General features: G+C 37.3%; 1 protein-coding gene across 1 annotated transcript in view; it reads left to right on the top strand.

The window, feature by feature from the left end:
- Positions 1 to 737: 737 nt before the first annotated feature.
- The window catches only part of LOC5567709 (ras-related protein Rab-3), a 75,690-nt gene continuing 56,445 nt past the window's right edge, over positions 738 to 19,982 (top strand). Inside the window, exons 1-2 of the mRNA XM_001651825.2 lie at positions 738 to 838; positions 1,135 to 1,451. The gene's annotated coding sequence lies outside the window, so the exon portion shown is untranslated. The remainder of the gene's footprint in view (positions 839 to 1,134; positions 1,452 to 19,982) is intronic.

Genomic DNA, 19,982 nt, shown 5'->3' with positions numbered 1-19,982 from the left:
ACATTATTTAATTTCCATATTTCTTGAAAGTAACTCAATCAGTTTTTTTTTTTTTAAAAGAAGACCAATAATATATGACTAGGGAAAGTGTACCAGTTATGGCTATAGTGATACCCTATTTGGCCATATGTGAATTCTCAAAAACTTTCACATTTTAAAAACTTTTGAATGTTTCAACATCAAGATATATTTAAAATAAAACTACCTAGACACACAGAATGATTAAACATTTGAAAATAATTAAATTATCACGTATGCCGAAATAGGGAACTATTATTTCCATGACTGGTATAGCTACCCTATTTGAGTTGCATACTTTTTCTCTTAATAATTTGACAGAAGCAATATGATGAATAAATGAATGTTATATGGGAAATGTTCGTCCCCAACGAAAATATTGAGAAGCAAAAAAGGTATCGCGATTGTGATAATTTACAGTGAAAAGAAAATTAAGCCAATAATAGAGGGGTAAATGCAATTATGAAAATATGTAGTGGTGGAAACTAAATCTATGGAAATAACAATCAAATGACAGACTAATGTAGCATACAACTCACGTAGAAATTTTTTAATATTTTATGAATTGCAACATGTATTTAACGTCAATTTCAAACCATTCAATTCAAATATTGCATTTACCTTGAGTGAAACAGTCCATGGCAAATACTGTGGAGCCTTATCTGTCGTAATGCATTACCCCGATACGAACGTTGGTATTGCGCATGAGTGAAAATTTTCGAAAATGATCAATAAATGAATTTCGCGTTAAACACTTAATGTCATACGAAAGATACGAGAAGGTGCTTTGAACTAGGTCGTGATAAATTCTCTTATGACGGTTAGTATATTCGAAATTATCCATCCATTCTAATATGTGAAGCTTATTGAGTGTCATGGTACGATCAAGTTTCAATTGCTCATGATTTTCTGCTCATACTCAATTATCATATGCTTATGGTATGAAATGAAATCTGACAGTTCTCCACCTTCATTCGTACTGTATTACACAACTTCTTTTTCTTCTTCAGTGTTTCGAACATTGTAACTCTCTCCTTGCTCAATGCCACATGCTGCTTCACTCTCCCCCGCACAAATGGAAACATGAATGAAAAAAGCTTTTGCACTTTCTTGTAGGTTCTTCGATAGGAGCTCAAGTCATCCATCGCAGCTCGTGTCCATTTCAGCGAAGGAATTTTCCAAAAAATTGATTGTTTGTGATTCAAGTGTTGTGCAAATTTGATAAGAAGTGTGCAATCATATTGTGTTGTTCAAGATTCCAGTGTGTTGAGTTCGTATTATCTGTGACAAGTGGAAATAAACCAGTTTTTTGAAAGTTGACTTACTTTCCTCGAAGAACCAAGCAAAAAGTGCATTGAAAAAATCAATTTAGAACAATTTGACTACCATTGTTTGGAAACTAAAACCTCGGGAAATAGATAAATCAACCTAGTGTAAGTATCCATTACATCTGCTATAACGGGCTCCAACCACTCGCCAATCTAGCAATAAGCTTTTGGGCTGTAGATTCCACAATACGAGCCATTTTATTGCACACATACAGAAGGTCGCGCAAATTAGAGCACTTATCACAGCTTGGTGAGCATTCTATTGATTTGTTCTGGGATTTTTTTTCCCCGATGCATCTCAATAGCTCGAGCATTATGTTGTCAAGACAGATATTTATGTAAAAACTTTTGATTTCTTTATACGAAGTGAAGGAACAATTTGATCCTAAAATCGATATCACTACGAGCATTGCATACACAAGTATATCAATAACATGACGCAGAATAAACAAGGCTCATCATGCAGTGCGAAGAGAAAGTTGGGATGGTTTGATTGGAGTACGTCGCAAACAAGGTTTCTTCCTATCGTAGTTTGTACTGAGGCTGTAGAAGATGCTGTACAACTTGACGCATCATCGAAAGCTACTAACTAGAACAGTACATGCAAATTATATCGTCGGGTTTTTATAGCATAAAATTGTTCAAAATTATCAGGATTTCTAAATTTGGCTAGACCAATCAGTTGCATAAGAGTTTCTTTAATGAAAGGTAAACTTCACAGAGAAAGTATAGTACCAATAGATTCTACCCCATTACCCCGAATGCCATTTCCCAGTATGCCACCACCCCGAATTCCATTACCCCCAATGTACCATTATCCCGAATTCCATCACCCCGAATGCTTTTTCCCCGAATTTACAATTATCTTCACATGATGATATTGATGATATTTCCCCATGATATTGGAATTCTGGGTAATGTCATTCGGGGTGATGGATCATTCGGGGTTTTGGAATTCGGGGTAATGGCGTTCGGGTTAATGACATTCGAGGTAATGGGATTCGGGGGGGTTAGAATCGTACCAATACATACAACATCACATCTATATGCATGCAAATTAACATATATGTAAATTTTGACGCTTGAGTCTTAGCTAATTTATGGTCATTGATGTTGATGTTGAAAAATATATGCCATGAGAAAGTCAATCGTTTGGCTTGGAAATGTTCGATTTCAGTGATAAGAATAATAAAAAAAAGTTTATATTTGAATCCATTAGGCCAACAACTTCTGTAAATTTCAGTTGCTAGTTTGAGTCTGAAATAGCGTTCGAGGAAAACGCATAACATATTCTTTTTTTTTTTGTTCGATACAACATTGTATCCTAATGTTCATTCTATGAAAAGGCGCATTGATATTTTGACTCGTAGTAATCAAGCTCAATAATAGGGTAACCAATATATTTTGGACATCCTGGGCCATTTTCCTGCAAATTTACCAGTTTAAATCGAAAGACCAACTCAATTTGCATGCCATTTGGAAAGATAGGACTATTCCGCACTTGCATCAACCGTTTGTACATAGAAAATGTGTTTATTTTATCAGAAATAAATCTAATTTAATCGGTTCATCCATGCAACCGCTACAACACGTTACACATAGAAATTGAAGCCAACCGAAATTTTTCAAATGTAAACTAAAACTTTTTTCAAACTTCCAAGCTAATAGCACAAAATTTCATCGGTTTTTCATTGTCAATCGATTGGTTAGACTATGGGCAAACATATACAACCAGTGTCATGGACTTTGTCGCTGAACGATAAAAAATGCCGAGTGTCCAAAACATATACTTTGAGGGTCCAAAATGCATTGCTGTGTCCAAAATAATGGAAAACAGTGCTTCATAATTCAAATATTTTCGACGTTTTCTGGATCCTACATGTCCGTTTGGGCATTTTTATCTCGTAGAGGAAGTTTTTCTCTACACTTTGGCATGTTCTTTGACTTGGTTACGCTGTGCAATCAATTAATTGGAGTAAAAAACTAAAATCCCTTCCTAAGGGGGTCTAAAATACGACCGTTACCCTAATATCCAATAAATTGTATATGATGGATATGAACGTATATGATTTTAATACACAGTACATGTCCTAGCTCTAAAGATCAATGATTATGTAAGGTTGAAAAATATCTAAACTATATAAAGAATTATTGGTACTATTTTTGGTATTAATTTGTGCATATCAGACAAAGGTAAACAGTTGCCAATTTTGAACACATTATCGAAAGAGCATAAAACAAAAACCAATAAAATAGTATTAACTAAACATGCCATATTCTTGAATGGGCTACAGTTCGTCCATTAAGTACGTCACGCTTGTATTAAAGTTTTGCTTGTAAGGATATGTTACAATCAAAATCACTATCGATGTATATTTCATATGTACTCGTAAATAATTGAATGTGCAGCTGTTAGGATTGAGAATTGCTTCTGGAATATTTGGAATGTATCAGGGACACGATCAGAACAAAAATCAGCGTGAGAAACCAGTTTGTTACAAAGGTGACTAGAGTTGGTTAAGAACAAATCAACCGAAGAAGGGATTCTAGTAGAGGAAAAACGAGTAGGGATATCAGGGTATTAAATTGAGAAATATCTTCATCAAATAAAATTTTGCCGTTGGAATTGCTTTGTGAATTATTCCATGAGCGATATTAGTCATTAGAGACACCAATAATAAAAAATACCTTTATTTTCAAAATGATATGACAACCTGCGTAATAAAATCACAATTCCATTATTCAATTTATTTTAAAAATTTACTTAAAAAAATTAGGGTTTTGGTACCGGGAGTAACGGTACCGAAAGTACCGGTAATGCCGATCAATTTTTGGTACCGAAATGCCGGTACTGGACACTGGTATTTTCGGTACTAATGAAAAATCTTATAATCGTTTGAATCAATAACTTTTTTTATACTAAATAATACGTAAGTTTGGTAAAGTTCATTGATAGCGAACTTCCCAGGAATGCATCACATTAAGGATTATTCTAATTATCATCCTTTCAAGCACTAAGGATTGTTAAGCTTCTGCCAAGAGCAGTTGAACTTTGACCTATGAATATGCTTTGCATTTCCTAATCCTACGTTATGAATGAAAAGCAAATTAATAACATGAAAACAGTCCATTTTGAACTATTTTTTGCACCGCATAATAGTAGTTTACGGAACAAATTGCAGAATGATGATTTTTACAGCACGAGTCGTAAATTTATCCAACGAGGCTTGCCGAGTAGGATAATTACGAGGAGTGCTGTAAAAATCGAGTTCTGCAACGTGTTACGTACAACATTTTTTGTAATTTCGTGGAAGACCGCTTGAGGGTATCAGAAATTATATAGGCATGCATTCACCATTCCTTTACAATTCCTGATAAATTGTTGTGTTATAATTCATAACGCAACTCAATACAGTTGCGTAATGAATCATAACTGCACTGGTTTCAGTTGCGTAATGACTATTCCCGCACTGCATACTTCAGTGCAGGAAAGTAGGCCGTTTCATGACAGATTGGCGTGATGAAAGACAGCCTATTACGATAAGAAATTGCAAACAATATTATACAGTTAACTCTCCCTTACTCGATATTCCATATCTCGATATCGAGTTAGAGAACCATAGTAAAAGTTGGTTTTCATGGCTAACTCGATGGTCCCTTAGAACGCAGTTGCACTGCTTTTGTGTTCTGTATCTCGATACCTCCCTAACTCGATGGTCCCTTCAATATCGAGTAAGGGAGAGATGACTGTACAATGCTTCCGAATTTCTTATAAAACGGTCAGCTCTGGATAGTTGGTGGACAGATTTAAATAAATTTTGTCCACAGAAACTTGGCAAAACATGAATTTTAACACATATATTTAAGTATTTCATGAGTTATGAAGTTAGAATGGTGTATAATTTTCATTTAAGACCATTCTTTGTTAGGGTTATAATTCAGATTAAGCTTCAGCAAACTTGCGAATTTGAAAAAGTTTCAAAAGTTTCAAACTTTAATAATGTGAGACCCACTATATACTTAACGATATAACATAGTTTTATTTAAGAATTTAAGCCGACCAGAGTCGTTAGCGATTTGGCAATGTATTTTTATTTTATTTTTTCAGATTGGTGTTTTCGGTTATGCATGTGCACGTTATGTGTTATGCTTGGCACGTTTTTTTATATATATATGGCTGACATTTTTCCAAAAGTCCTTAAACTGTTGGATTCCTATAGAGATCAGTGATGGATATATATCCCTTTCGGGACGGATGATCTTTCAAATTGCTGTTGTTAAATGATATCGTTCCAGAATCAACTGTACTCTTCATGAGGTGTTGACATAATTCATTGGCTATGAAGATTAAAATATTATAATAAAATATATTTGATTCCAGCTTTGAATAGCTCTTTGAAAAAGTATGTCCAGCACATTTGTTCTGCTTCGTCCCGAAAGGGATATAATAATTCTTAACGAATTCATCCGTACACTATTTCGCATAATAATAGTATACAATAATATTTTTTTTCCTAAATGCGGCTTTAATCCTGCAAAGAAATCATAATTTTGAAGTATCGTAAAACAGGGTAGCTTTTATAATGTGAGACCCACTATATACTTAACTATATAAAATAGTTTATGTTAATCAGCTATGCAAAAGGAATGCAAATGCACTCATTGCATAATAATATAGTACAGTGGGATTCCGTTTTTGGCAACAAAGTCGAAATTTCCAGTTGCCAGAAACGGAACCGTAACAAAATCGGAACCCATTTTTTTAAATTTCAAGAATATCATTTGATTATCATTATGGAACCAAATGATGGCCAGACTTCCGAACGGTCCACTTCGAAGTTGATTTCGGTAGGGGCTTCGTAGCCGTGCGGTTAGTGTTACCAAACATTTAGCCGCATCGAGTCAAGGAGTGTGGGTTCGATTCCCGCTTCAGTCCGGAAAACTTTTCGTCAGAAATGTATTTCGACTGTGCCACTGGGCGTTGCATGCTAGTCCCTTGTCTAGTGTGGTGCTTCCTTCAAAGGACAAATCGTCCACTGGAAGCATTAACGTATCGGTGTGTGTGTATGTTACAAATCTATAGAGTCGTCATTTTAATTGTGACAGGCGTTATACACACTTGTCATTGCTGAAATATCATAAATTACGTTTTATAAGCTTCATGTATACTATTTATATACATACACTCTCGTGCATAAGTTTGGGTTCACCCCCTAAAAAACATACAAAAGTGTTCTGTCCATATCTCTGTGATTAAACGTCCAATTAAAACTCTCTAAGTCGCATTCGAAAGGCAAAGAGTTATTCTTACTTCGTATGTATCTTTCCAAAAACATTCTATGAACTTTGTATACTATATTTTTACTTATAGTTGTGACATTTTCCAAAAAAAAGCACTGAAAAATCATAGCTAATTTCCTCAGCATTGGGTAGACCAAAATTTTAAATCAAAGTGTCATTAGAATCGTAATCTTATATTCTTTGAAAAGCCCCCACGAAATTTTGGCGGAAAAATCTGAAAAGTATCCAAAATCAATGAAACAGTCATTGGAGTCATCGTGCAAAAGTATGGGTTCACCCCTCAGTATGGTGTATCGTGCAAAAGTTTGGGTTCACCTGAACTTACTTAAATCTTTGAAATCTCAAACCAATCATGTACGCACCATTATTTGCGCTTAACAAAGATTTAAACTATTAAAATCGGTTGAAAAATATTAAAAATTAGATATTGACAAAAATGATGTGCGTGCGGCTCAGGTGAACTCAAACTTTTGCACGATTTGCATCTTACTGAGGGGTGAACCCAAACTTTTGCACGATGACATGACTGACTGTTTCATTGATTTTGAATACTTTCCAGATTTTTCCACCAAAATTTCGTGGGGTCTCTTTAAAGAATATAAGATAACGATTCTAATGACACTTTGATTTAAAATTTTGGTCGCCCCAATGCTGAGGAAATTCAATATGATTTTTCAGTGTGTTTTTTGAAAAATGTCACAACTTTAAGTAAAAATTTAGTATACAAAGTTCAAAGAATGTTTTTGGAAAAATACATACGAAGTAAGAATAACTCCTTGCCTTTCGAATTCGGCTTAAAGAGTTTCAATTGGACGTGTAATCACAGAGATATGGACAAAACACTTTTGTATGTTTTTGAGGGGGTGAACCCAAACTTTTGCACGAGAGTGTATGTATATAAATAGTATACATGAAGCTTATAAAACGTAATTTATGATATTTCAGCAATGACAAGTGTGTATAACGCCTGTCACAATTAAAATGAAGACTCTATAGATTTGTAACATAATCCTATCCTACCGAAATCAACTTCGAAATTTAACAAGAACTGCAGAATCCGGCTATTAATTCCCAAGAGCCCAATAAAAATAAAATCGGTAAACGTGCAGCTATTCAGTATGACCATGCTGAGGGTCGTGGGTTCGAATCCCGCTGGTCGAGGATCTTTTCGTAAAGGAAATTTTCTCGATTCCCAGGGCATAGAGTATCATCGTACCTGCCACACGATATACACATGCAAAAATGGTCAATTGGCATAGAAAGCTCTCAGTTAATAACTGTGGAAGTGCTCATAAGAACACTAACCTGAGAAGCAGGCTTTGTCCCAGTGGGGACGTAACGCCAGAAAGAAGAAGAAGAAGCCCAATAAAAATCCCAATTGTCCCTTGAGAACCTACAGAAACCCGTTGAACTCTGAAGTAGCTCGCCAGGAATCCACAAAAGAATGTAAGAATGTAATAAAGAACAATTCTCAGGATCTTGCTTCGGGGTCAGATAAGAATTCACATCTACCAAAGAACTTGCTATGAATGTTAAGGATACCGCTTATAATTTTAAGATTCCGCAGTGATATTGCTATAAATTCAAAGGTCACCTTAAAAACTCTTTGTAAACTCAAGGAACCGGCAGATTTTGTACAGCATTCCTATAACTAATTATAAACTAGAATTAGAAAGCCCTAGTTTCCGATAGGAACATCTAGATTTCACTCAGTATTTTCAAGAATGTGCTGGAAACGACAGACGCTTATTTTAAAACCATAGGATCCCGTAAGAGTTACCAGAATCTCGTAAGGAACATTGTTATACTTGATTCTTGATATGGCACACAGTATACTTTAGCCTGAGCAACACTTGTGTAGAATGTTGGATAGTTTCTTAAATTCCGAACGTCATACAGAGTATGTGTTGTATTCATCGCACGCTTCAATGACGTTATTGAGAATAAAGTGTAATTTAGACTGCGAACAATCATTTGTCATGATGGCGCTTTAAACGGCATATAGAAGAAGCTTGTGGATTATTTATTTCTCTAGGTCAGAGGTTCCCAAACTTTCAAAGATCGTGGGGCCCACAGATAACAGACATTTAAGTCCGATTTTAAAACTGTGTAAGACTATTGATGGTTTTTTTAAATGACAACACAAGTAGCAACATCGTGGTAATGCTTTTATCGCTAAGCTCCCATGGTGATGTCAGTGGTGAATATGAAACATTTAAAAAATCTTATATTCAACAATGATTGCAGCAGTTTGAATATTTACCCAAGTTTCCAGAAGATTTTTGTTCTAGCATAAACATCTGTTATCTGTGCCTTAACAATTTTCAGGGAATGGCGTGGCGCACCTTCATACTGGTTACGCCGAAGTATAAAAAATATCATATAAATTAATTTACGACATTTTGTGTTTATAAATTTTAGATCAGTGTTGAAGCTTAGAATGTCAAGAAGATTAGAATCATGTCTTACAAATAAAGGAGGAAATGCAAATAAAATATATAACCATGAAGATTTAGTGTTAATAAGGCAATATTCCACTCTAACAGTAAAATAAGTTTTAGTTTTCGCATTACAATCAGTGAACAAAACGACAAATTCCCGCAACTTTTACGTCTACATTTTATATTTGCTTTTGAGAGAAAATCATTTTGAAAAATTATAAATTTTCATAGAATTGTTTGATATTTAGTTTTTTTTTTCAAAATGGTTATAATTACAAACGTAAAATAACACATATTTAAAAACTATGAGTGGATATGATTAATGGGTGAAATTGTTCAATAGCCTCACTGTAGACTTTCGTTGAAAAGTATAAAATCTGGTACTTCGTTCTGACGGAAATGTATCGTTCTAGATACTTACTTGAAAAAAAAAATGATATGTGGTCGATGGTCATTTCTTCAAAGTTCAAACAATTTAATCAATCATCCTTCTTATTTTTGTAAAGCCTATCCATATAAAAAGGGATCAAACAAATCTGTTACGTAGCTAATATGAGCAGAAAAATCTTGCACGCTGAGGCATACTGGCGCTTTTCCAGCTTGAAACGAACGTTAAAACTCCTTATTTCTTAAAAACAAATGTTAAATATAAGTAAATGAGCTATGAAGAACTATAAAAGGGTCAGCATCGATGTCATCACATAATTTGAATATTGTTGGGTAAGCCTAATTGCAGAGATTTCGACTATAATGGAGCAATAGAGCTACTAATTTCGGCGCTGCAGACTTGGGTTATCAAAACGAGTGTTTTAAATTTTGCGCCTTTTGACCCTTTGCGCCAGAATTACGTAAACATTCACTTGGTTTATTACTTTTACAATTGATTCAACAGTTTATTGAAAGTTTTTTTGAACCGTGTCCTGGAAAACTTGTACGGCGCACCGGGGCACCGCGGCGCACAGTTTGGGAAGTACTGCTTTAGGTATTGTGAAAGTTATGGATTACATGTTGACACTTCTGAAATTTACTTTAATACAAAATTACATGAAATACGCAGTTTATTGTATGAAATTTCGGCGTCCATTTAATACGTAACGCTAAAATTGCGGCTTTAATCCTGCAAAGAAATCATAATTTTGAAGTATCGTAAAACAGGGTAGCTTTTATAATGTGAGACCCACTATATACTTAACTATATAAAATAGTTTATGTTAATCAGCTATGCAAAAGGAATGCAAATGCACTCATTGCATAATAATATAGTACAGTGGGATTCCGTTTTTGGCAACAAAGTCGAAATTTCCAGTTGCCAGAAACGGAACCGTAACAAAATCGGAACCCATTTTTTTAAATTTCAAGAATATCATTTGATTATCATTATGGAACCAAATGATGGCCAGACTTCCGAACGGTCCACTTCGAAGTTGATTTCGGTAGGGGCTTCGTAGCCGTGCGGTTAGTGTTACCAAACATTTAGCCGCATCGAGTCAAGGAGTGTGGGTTCGATTCCCGCTTCAGTCCGGAAAACTTTTCGTCAGAAATGTATTTCGACTGTGCCACTGGGCGTTGCATGCTAGTCCCTTGTCTAGTGTGGTGCTTCCTTCAAAGGACAAATCGTCCACTGGAAGCATTAACGTATCGGTGTGTGTGTATGTTACAAATCTATAGAGTCGTCATTTTAATTGTGACAGGCGTTATACACACTTGTCATTGCTGAAATATCATAAATTACGTTTTATAAGCTTCATGTATACTATTTATATACATACACTCTCGTGCATAAGTTTGGGTTCACCCCCTAAAAAACATACAAAAGTGTTCTGTCCATATCTCTGTGATTAAACGTCCAATTAAAACTCTCTAAGTCGCATTCGAAAGGCAAAGAGTTATTCTTACTTCGTATGTATCTTTCCAAAAACATTCTATGAACTTTGTATACTATATTTTTACTTATAGTTGTGACATTTTCCAAAAAAAAGCACTGAAAAATCATAGCTAATTTCCTCAGCATTGGGTAGACCAAAATTTTAAATCAAAGTGTCATTAGAATCGTAATCTTATATTCTTTGAAAAGCCCCCACGAAATTTTGGCGGAAAAATCTGAAAAGTATCCAAAATCAATGAAACAGTCATTGGAGTCATCGTGCAAAAGTATGGGTTCACCCCTCAGTATGGTGTATCGTGCAAAAGTTTGGGTTCACCTGAACTTACTTAAATCTTTGAAATCTCAAACCAATCATGTACGCACCATTATTTGCGCTTAACAAAGATTTAAACTATTAAAATCGGTTGAAAAATATTAAAAATTAGATATTGACAAAAATGATGTGCGTGCGGCTCAGGTGAACTCAAACTTTTGCACGATTTGCATCTTACTGAGGGGTGAACCCAAACTTTTGCACGATGACATGACTGACTGTTTCATTGATTTTGAATACTTTCCAGATTTTTCCACCAAAATTTCGTGGGGTCTCTTTAAAGAATATAAGATAACGATTCTAATGACACTTTGATTTAAAATTTTGGTCGCCCCAATGCTGAGGAAATTCAATATGATTTTTCAGTGTGTTTTTTGAAAAATGTCACAACTTTAAGTAAAAATTTAGTATACAAAGTTCAAAGAATGTTTTTGGAAAAATACATACGAAGTAAGAATAACTCCTTGCCTTTCGAATTCGGCTTAAAGAGTTTCAATTGGACGTGTAATCACAGAGATATGGACAAAACACTTTTGTATGTTTTTGAGGGGGTGAACCCAAACTTTTGCACGAGAGTGTATGTATATAAATAGTATACATGAAGCTTATAAAACGTAATTTATGATATTTCAGCAATGACAAGTGTGTATAACGCCTGTCACAATTAAAATGAAGACTCTATAGATTTGTAACATAATCCTATCCTACCGAAATCAACTTCGAAATTTAACAAGAACTGCAGAATCCGGCTATTAATTCCCAAGAGCCCAATAAAAATAAAATCGGTAAACGTGCAGCTATTCAGTATGACCATGCTGAGGGTCGTGGGTTCGAATCCCGCTGGTCGAGGATCTTTTCGTAAAGGAAATTTTCTCGATTCCCAGGGCATAGAGTATCATCGTACCTGCCACACGATATACACATGCAAAAATGGTCAATTGGCATAGAAAGCTCTCAGTTAATAACTGTGGAAGTGCTCATAAGAACACTAACCTGAGAAGCAGGCTTTGTCCCAGTGGGGACGTAACGCCAGAAAGAAGAAGAAGAAGCCCAATAAAAATCCCAATTGTCCCTTGAGAACCTACAGAAACCCGTTGAACTCTGAAGTAGCTCGCCAGGAATCCACAAAAGAATGTAAGAATGTAATAAAGAACAATTCTCAGGATCTTGCTTCGGGGTCAGATAAGAATTCACATCTACCAAAGAACTTGCTATGAATGTTAAGGATACCGCTTATAATTTTAAGATTCCGCAGTGATATTGCTATAAATTCAAAGGTCACCTTAAAAACTCTTTGTAAACTCAAGGAACCGGCAGATTTTGTACAGCATTCCTATAACTAATTATAAACTAGAATTAGAAAGCCCTAGTTTCCGATAGGAACATCTAGATTTCACTCAGTATTTTCAAGAATGTGCTGGAAACGACAGACGCTTATTTTAAAACCATAGGATCCCGTAAGAGTTACCAGAATCTCGTAAGGAACATTGTTATACTTGATTCTTGATATGGCACACAGTATACTTTAGCCTGAGCAACACTTGTGTAGAATGTTGGATAGTTTCTTAAATTCCGAACGTCATACAGAGTATGTGTTGTATTCATCGCACGCTTCAATGACGTTATTGAGAATAAAGTGTAATTTAGACTGCGAACAATCATTTGTCATGATGGCGCTTTAAACGGCATATAGAAGAAGCTTGTGGATTATTTATTTCTCTAGGTCAGAGGTTCCCAAACTTTCAAAGATCGTGGGGCCCACAGATAACAGACATTTAAGTCCGATTTTAAAACTGTGTAAGACTATTGATGGTTTTTTTAAATGACAACACAAGTAGCAACATCGTGGTAATGCTTTTATCGCTAAGCTCCCATGGTGATGTCAGTGGTGAATATGAAACATTTAAAAAATCTTATATTCAACAATGATTGCAGCAGTTTGAATATTTACCCAAGTTTCCAGAAGATTTTTGTTCTAGCATAAACATCTGTTATCTGTGCCTTAACAATTTTCAGGGAATGGCGTGGCGCACCTTCATACTGGTTACGCCGAAGTATAAAAAATATCATATAAATTAATTTACGACATTTTGTGTTTATAAATTTTAGATCAGTGTTGAAGCTTAGAATGTCAAGAAGATTAGAATCATGTCTTACAAATAAAGGAGGAAATGCAAATAAAATATATAACCATGAAGATTTAGTGTTAATAAGGCAATATTCCACTCTAACAGTAAAATAAGTTTTAGTTTTCGCATTACAATCAGTGAACAAAACGACAAATTCCCGCAACTTTTACGTCTACATTTTATATTTGCTTTTGAGAGAAAATCATTTTGAAAAATTATAAATTTTCATAGAATTGTTTGATATTTAGTTTTTTTTTTCAAAATGGTTATAATTACAAACGTAAAATAACACATATTTAAAAACTATGAGTGGATATGATTAATGGGTGAAATTGTTCAATAGCCTCACTGTAGACTTTCGTTGAAAAGTATAAAATCTGGTACTTCGTTCTGACGGAAATGTATCGTTCTAGATACTTACTTGAAAAAAAAAATGATATGTGGTCGATGGTCATTTCTTCAAAGTTCAAACAATTTAATCAATCATCCTTCTTATTTTTGTAAAGCCTATCCATATAAAAAGGGATCAAACAAATCTGTTACGTAGCTAATATGAGCAGAAAAATCTTGCACGCTGAGGCATACTGGCGCTTTTCCAGCTTGAAACGAACGTTAAAACTCCTTATTTCTTAAAAACAAATGTTAAATATAAGTAAATGAGCTATGAAGAACTATAAAAGGGTCAGCATCGATGTCATCACATAATTTGAATATTGTTGGGTAAGCCTAATTGCAGAGATTTCGACTATAATGGAGCAATAGAGCTACTAATTTCGGCGCTGCAGACTTGGGTTATCAAAACGAGTGTTTTAAATTTTGCGCCTTTTGACCCTTTGCGCCAGAATTACGTAAACATTCACTTGGTTTATTACTTTTACAATTGATTCAACAGTTTATTGAAAGTTTTTTTGAACCGTGTCCTGGAAAACTTGTACGGCGCACCGGGGCACCGCGGCGCACAGTTTGGGAAGTACTGCTTTAGGTATTGTGAAAGTTATGGATTACATGTTGACACTTCTGAAATTTACTTTAATACAAAATTACATGAAATACGCAGTTTATTGTATGAAATTTCGGCGTCCATTTAATACGTAACGCTAAAATTGGAAATTTTTGACCCCCTCCCTCCCCCTCCGTAACGCTTTTTGTATGAAAATTTTTAAATTTTTGTATGAGCCGTAACGCTTGAGCCTACTTCCCCCCTCCCCCTAGAGCGTTACGTAATTTGTGGATGCCGCCTAAATAGTTGAGATACACGACTTGTCTGATTTGCTACTATTGTAATGGTATGTTTCTACATAATATGTATATATCTATCTTCTATATAAATAAAAATGGAAGTGTGTTTGTATGTCACGAAATGGCTTGAGAACGGGCTATTGGATTTTGAAAGTTGTTCCATATTTATGTTCTTGAAGTGTTCCGACGTGTTCGTGTGCATAAAAAGCAAAGGATATTTAACGGTAAAATAGAAAAAACAGGAGTGAACGGAACTTCCATTTTGCACGGAGCGTTTCATGGCGTTTTTCAACAGCCTACTTGATGGCAAGACGAAGTTTGCCGGGACCACTAGTATATAATACATACGCAATGCATGACATTCTACAATAATAAGAGCAATGAGCTGTGAGGCGTGACGAATTTTTTGATTGAAACTCTGTGTGTATTATAGACTTTTTGTTCCTCTTATGTCAATGCTGCGTTGTTCAACCGATACCTTGATACCTTGATGGCTACAGCGTAGCATCACGCCATTGCCGGGCGTATTGTAGAGCTCCATCTTCGTCGGTCTTGGGCGAAACTTCTCCAGTTGCCCCGAACGTTTAGGGTCGCCAGGTCCTCTTCCACTGCGTACAGCCAGCGTATTCGTGGTCTTCCCCGAAGCCGCCGGCCTCTACCTGGTTCCCTGCTGAATATTATTTTCGCAATTCTTTCTTCCGACATTCGCACTAAGTGACCAGCCCACTGAAGTCTGCCGTATTTTACACGATTGATAATATTCGCATCTTTGTACACTTGATACAACTCGTGATTCATGCGTCTGCGCCACACACCATTTTCGAGTTTCCCACCGAGTATTGTCCGCAGCACTTTACGCTCGAAAACACCGAGAGCTTTCCGGTCTGACTCTTTCAACGTCCACGCTTCGTGCCCGTAGAGAGCCACCGGGAGAATCAATGTTTTATACAGGGCGAATTTAGTTTCGGTTTGCAAGCTGCGGGACCTAAGCTGGTTACGTAGTCCGTAAAAGGCCCTATTCGCAGCCGCAACACGTCTTTTCACTTCGCGGGAAACGTCGTTGTCACATGTCACAAGTGTTCCAAGGTAAACAAATTCTTCAACAACTTCAAACACATCCCCATCAAACACTACCTCAGCACTTACACCACCATGCCTGACTCTATCTCTACCTGCAGCCATGTATTTCGTCTTGGTAGAATTGATGGTCAGGCCTATCCTCGCTGTCTCCCTCTTCAGAGGCACGAAGGCCTCTTTCACTGACCTGCGATCGATTCCAATCAGGTCTATATCGTCCGCAAAGCCAAGGAGCATGTGCGACCTTGTGATAATAGTGCCATTTCTTTGCACGCCAGATCTCCTAATAGCACCCTCAAGTGCAATGTTGAACAGTAAATTCGAAAGTGCGTCTCCCTGCTTCAATCCGTCTAACGTCACGAACGAGGTTGATACCTCGTCTGCGATCCGAACACTTGATTTCGAACCATCCAGCGTAGCACGTATCAGCCTAATTAGTTTCGCCGGAAAACCATTTTCAGACATTATCTGCCAAAGCTCATTTCTTTTCACTGAGTCGTACGCCGCCTTGAAATCAATAAACAGATGGTGAGTCTGCAAGTTATACTCCCGGAATTTGTCTAGGATCATTCGCAAGCTAAACATCTGGTCCGTTGTCGAACGGCCCTCACGAAAACCAGCTTGGTATTCGCCGACGAAGGACTCCTCGAGCGGTCTCAGTCTGTTAAACAGGATGCGCGACAGAATTTTGTACGCCGAATTCAGCAGGGTAATTCCTCTGTAATTGGCACACTCCAGTCTGTGCCCTTTCTTGTAGATAGGGCGGATGAGGCCATCCAACCAGCCGGTGGGCAATTCTTCGTCCTCCCATACCTTCAGAAGTACTCGGTGGATCGACTGGTAAAGCTGCTCGCTTCCGTGCTTGAGAAGCTCGACCGGGATCTCGTCCTTCCCAGCAGCCTTACAGTTCTTCAGCTCGCTGATAGCCTTTTTAACCTCTCCTATGGTCGGTGGGTCCACAGCTTGATCGTCATCATCTATGTTCATCCTGTTCCTCGCTACATTTCCATTCTCACCGTTCAACAATTGCTGGAAGTGCTCCTTCCACCTGGCAGCCACCGCCGTTTTATCGGTCAGCAAATTCCCTTCTCGGTCATTGCACATTGCGGGCACTGGTACGGTATTGTGCCGCGCACCATTGACCGTTGCATAAAATCTCCGCATATCATTTCGGTTCATGCTTTCTTGTGCGTCAGCTACCACACTTTCTTCGTGCTGCCTTTTCTTTCTGCGGTGGATTCGCTTTTCTTCGGCTCTCGCTGCCCTGTACCGCTCTCTGTTCTGTCGGGTACCGGCCACAAGCATACGGCTTCTGGCGACATTCTTCATGTCTGTCACTCTCTGGCACTCTTCATCGAACCAGTCGTTTCGTCTTCGTCGTTGACCAGTGCCGATCACTTCCCGCGCCGTTGTTGTCACAGCTTCGTGGATAGGGTCCCACAGGCTGTCGACGTCTCCAGCAACGTTGACTCTTCCCAACTTCTCGTCTAGTTGCTGACGGTACTGCGCAGCTACCCCATCAGTCGACAAGCGTTGTATATTGAAGCGTAGCGTTCTGTGCGTTGCGGAACTCGTGACGCTGGACAACCGCGCCCGAATTTTAGCTACAACGAGATAATGATCCGAGTCGATATTAGGGCCTCGGAAGGTCCTGACATCCATGACATCTGAGGAATGTCGCCCATCAACCAGCACGTGGTCTATTTGGGAGAAGGCATCGCCACTCGGGTGTCGCCAGGTGTGTTTGCGGATATTCTTTCGTGCGAAGTAGGTACTGCTGATTGCCATCCCTCTAGCAGCAGCGAAGGTTACTAGCCGCAGGCCATTATCATTGGTAACGGAATGAAGGCTTTCCGTTCCAATAACGGGTCGGAAGAAATCTTCTTTCCCGATCTGCGCATTTGCGTCGCCAATGACTATCTTGACGTCTTGTTTTGGGCACTCTCCGTAGGCCTTATCCAGGCTCTCATAGAACTCATCCTTCATGTCATCGGGCTTATCGTTCGTTGGCGCATATATGCTGATCAGGCTGTAGTTGAAGAACTTGCCCCTCATTCTCAACACACAGATTCGTTGTTCAACCGAGCTGTTCCAAATCTGAAGAAAACTGGTTATCATTAACTGAATAATCTACCGGAATAGTCAAGTGGACTGGTCATACAGCGTAAGCTCATGAGAAAAGATTTTGGAACTCTAGATGAGATACTTATGGAGAAAAATGACTTCATGAAGGGTTAAAACCACACAACCATCGAAATAAATAAGCGCATACGGTACTCCTAGAAGTAAGTGAGATTTGAGAGAATATCAGCAAAAATTGAACTGTGGAATGCGATAAGCGTGAAGCTGGTTTGCTTCTCAAATAACTTAAACAAAAGCACAAGGAAATTTACGAAAAACTACAAATTTTAATGGTATTCATAAATGTTGCCACAAACGGATCAATTTTGTTGCCAAAACCGGGGAGTGCCAAAAATGGGGCATGCCAAAAATGGAGCATGCTAAAAACAGAATCCCACTGTACTTCAATATCTGAAGCTTTATATTCAATTTTCAAAAATTGATGAGATTTAAGTATTTTTGAAACGTTTACGAACAATTTGTTCTTCGATCTCTATGGGATGAAATTTTAAAGAGTTCGTCACTTATTCATGACAGCTTATTAACAATAAAAGTGGAATTCGGTTTGAAATCTCTTAGTAAAGTGCTTTTCCACAGTTTGGGATTTTTTTTTTTGTAATTTAAGTCTAAAATTCTCATGTAACGTAATTTATTAAGTGTGTCCGTTATCACCATATCGTTCCCTTGATGCTACAACTAGATAACTCGTTATTTGAAATTTTTGACTAAAACATCATTCTCAATTAGATCTGAAAAATATCCACAGCTCATAAGCGTGTGATTCAAACCATTACTCTGTAAAACGGTCACATTTTCAAAGTTGCATATCTCAAAATTTTGACTTTCGAGTTATCTAATAATATATATATATATATATATATATATATATATATATATATATATATATATATATATATATATATATATATATATATATATATATATATATATATATATATAATACTGTGTTGCATCGAATTGCCGGACGCTTCGAAAGATGGACAGTGGTTTTTTTAACGGTGTTTTTGGACCGAATTTCGATTTTTTTTTTGACATATGAGCACTTCTCGCTGAAACCAGGCCGCCATTTGCACCCATCGTTAGAATTCCAATTTTATGTCCCTGATCGCTAGTTTTCGATAAAACTTAGGGTGGTCCTTTCTGTTTTCTCAAATTGGTGGACCCCTCGTACGCCAGCTAGCTGAACAGTAGAGATGGTCGGGTCTCGGGTTTGAAAATTTGAAATTTGTCGGGTTCGGGTTCGGGTCGGGTTTGAAGGCTACAAAATTATCGGGTACGGGTCGAGTTCGGGCTTACAAAAAGTCGGGTTTGAGTCGGGTTTAGGTCAGGTTTGGTGAGAATTGTGAACAGAGTAACAACCTAAAAGCTTCCCTTTGCATCAGAAACGATGAATTTACCATCTTTTCAAACTCGGGTTTTCCTTACAATTTTTTTTCGGGTTTCGGGTCGGGTTCGGGTTTATACAGCAAAAATTTTTCGAGTTCGGGTCGGGTCCGGGTTTGAAGAAATAAAATAAGTCGGGTTCGGGTTAGAAAAACGTGAAACCCGACCATCTCTGTGTGTGGGCTTCGTAGCCGTGCGGTTAGTGTCACCAGGCATTTAGCCGCATCGTGCTAAGGAGTGTGGGTTCGATTCCCGCTGCAGACCGGACAAACTTTTCGTGAGGAATGTTTTCTGACTGTGCCACTGGGCGTTGCATGCTAGTCCGTTGTCTAGTGTGGTGCTTCCTTCAAAGGGCAAAATGCCCACTGGAAGCATTAACGTGTCAGTGTCAGTGTCTCTACTGAACAGTTTGCAAAAAAGCCCATTTTTTGATAAATCTTGGGTATTTCTTCACGGGATATGTCTCATATTTCGCTAGGAACACATAGCAAACTTAGTGGCATCGTATAGAGAAAGGATATAGCTTTCATTCGAACTCGAAAAAAATTTGGCCATTTCGCCATCTTGAATTTTGTTAGAAAAATCGTTTTTTTACCATTAGCGCACCGCTAGTTTTGAATTCTGAGATCACCATCAGAAAGCTGAGGAAAAATTGCGTAAGATAGGCTACAAAAACTAGGTGAGCAATGGTATTTACCCTATCAAAAGAACGATTTTCTAAATCAT

This window comes from Aedes aegypti, chromosome 2, assembly GCF_002204515.2.
Source record: "Aedes aegypti strain LVP_AGWG chromosome 2, AaegL5.0 Primary Assembly, whole genome shotgun sequence".
NCBI classification, from domain to species: Eukaryota; Metazoa; Arthropoda; class Insecta; order Diptera; family Culicidae; genus Aedes; species Aedes aegypti.
This window is presented reverse-complemented; position numbering and strand designations above follow the sequence as displayed.